General features: G+C 61.4%; 1 protein-coding gene across 1 annotated transcript in view; it reads right to left on the bottom strand.

Moving 5' to 3' along the window:
• The window catches only part of LOC127752372 (uncharacterized), a 56,421-nt gene that overhangs the window by 13,022 nt on the left and 41,283 nt on the right, over nt 1-2,116 (bottom strand). The gene's annotated exons all lie outside the window — the stretch shown is intronic.

The following is a 2,116-nucleotide window of genomic DNA, read 5'->3' on the forward strand; positions in this document are numbered from 1 at the left end:
ACTGCTGCCTGGTCAGAAGGATGCCGAGGGAGCGGGGATTGGGGGAAGGGGGAAGAGAGAGAAAGGGGTGCAGATCGATGTGGGCAATCCCTGCACTGCGCAACCAAACGCTGCCCCCGCACCGCCTCTGCTGCAAGCAAGGCCCCCAAAGACCCTCGTTGGGTTGGACGACCGATAAACGACAGGCCAGACCCTCCCCTGGCCGGGCGGGCGGCCAGAGCTGGCAGCCCGAGTTAGCTGGCAGGCCACCGCGGTGCTCTGGGCGGGGGCTGAGGTGGCTGAGGTGGGGCCGGGGGTGGAGCGGCGGTATGGATTGCCTGGAATCGGGAAACATGAGGCAGCCAAGCGTGAAATCTGCATGCCACATCGCGTACAGAGAGGGGGGTTGTCGTGATGGCGGGTGAGTGGGGAGCGCGGCCACGCAGCTCGCACCTACAACCGAAATAATTACCAGCCGACGGAAACTTTTAAAGGCGACCGTCACGACACCGACGAGAGTCTGGCTGTAGAGAAATCGATATAATATATACAGACTCTGAGCCGGCCCGGGGGTGGAACGTAAACACCACGTAAACGCAACCATAGAGAAATGATGATTCTCGCGTACTTAATTAATATTTGTGCTGTTTTTGTTTTTGCTGACGTTAATGGTGTAACTTTTGTTGTTGTGTACTCGGGGGATGCGTCCCTCCCTTCCACCCCCGAGCTTTTTGCCTGCTTAGACAAGGCGACACTGAGTGAGCGGGGGGAGGGAGCCGCGGTGCTCAGCAACCCCCTCCCAAGCCCCTACCGCCGCGCCCCCCGGTGGCCCCATCCCTACCAACCCGCGCATGTTGTTCACCCCCGACATTGTTTCGATAGACAGGCGACAGGCGTGCCCCGGCGTGGGGCGGGGACGCGCTAAAGGGGAGGGGACTCGGGGGCTCTGTTGGACGAGGTGAGACAGACGCTCATGTGCGCGTTGAGCTGCGAGTGCTGGGGTGCTCCGACTGGCTCGGACTGCCACCCTACATCCCTGTGACCTTCGCCTAGGCCGCGCCCTCGCTCATACGCGCCCCGGCCCACTGCACGTGCAGCTCGTCGAGCTGCCCGTCGAACAGCAACAGCAGGAAGTCCTCGCCGTCCGCGCTGCACTCGACACCCTCTGGCGTGCCCCCCCCCCCCTTTTCCGCCAACTCCACCATACGCCCAGCCCCAGCCATGCAAATTTACGGCGAATTTAGACCTCTCCGCTGCGCTCCTGCTTCGTCTGCTGTTTGCATCGCCGGCTTGTCCCCCACCCTAGCTAGCCCCGTCTCGGCCCCCTCTCCGCCCCCGCCACGACCCTCGACCCTCCCCGCCCCCCTTCTGCAGCGCCTGCAGAACGGCCTCCTAGTTTGATTACAGCACTATTTTCGACCTCGCCACCCCCACCGTCGGGCAGCCTGAGACGTCCCTCCTCAACAAGGACGGTGCTGGGAGACGAGACTATTATAAAAAAAACAACAACTACAGATTAAACTGATCAATCGACGTTCTTTTGCGATTAGTTGGGACCCCGCCTCGGTCTCTTTTTGGCCGAAAAGTTTCCCCCGCCGCCGACGACGGCCCGCTTCAAGCCAGTCTCGTCGTCTGCCTTCCACCACCCCTTCCTCCCCCGCCCTCAGGAGGCGCCAGAGAACTTCGTTTTAAAACCTTGATTAGATGCCCCTCCCCCCTCCTCTCTCTCTTCCTCTACTCATTCTGGAGATCTTCTGCGCGCTGTCCTCCTGGAGGTCCTGGAGCGGCTCATCGACTCATGAACCTGCGGAGCAATTTGTCGGGAGATGACAGCCCTCCCACCCCCTCCCCCCCTTCCTTTCTCTAAGGCGCGCCTAGGGCGTGCTAGAGCTGGAATGTAGGGGAGGAAAATACGGTGCGGTGGGTGTTTCTCCAGCAGGACGAGGGCCTGGAGGAGGAGCGCTGCCGGAGCGGAGGTGTAGCGGCTACCTGCTCGGCTGTGGCTGGGCACAGGCCAGGGCAGGGGGGTTGAGCTGAGCAGGCCCAGCGAGGTTAGTCTAGTACACGGGGAAACAATGACTAATCCAACCTAAAATACAGCTCTCTCCCCAACCCGGGTGGTGGTGGTGGTGGGAGG

The sequence above is a fragment of the Frankliniella occidentalis genome, unplaced genomic scaffold (assembly GCF_000697945.3).
Source record: "Frankliniella occidentalis isolate FOCC.00 unplaced genomic scaffold, Focc_3.1 Scaffold11, whole genome shotgun sequence".
Taxonomy (NCBI): Eukaryota; Metazoa; Arthropoda; class Insecta; order Thysanoptera; family Thripidae; genus Frankliniella; species Frankliniella occidentalis.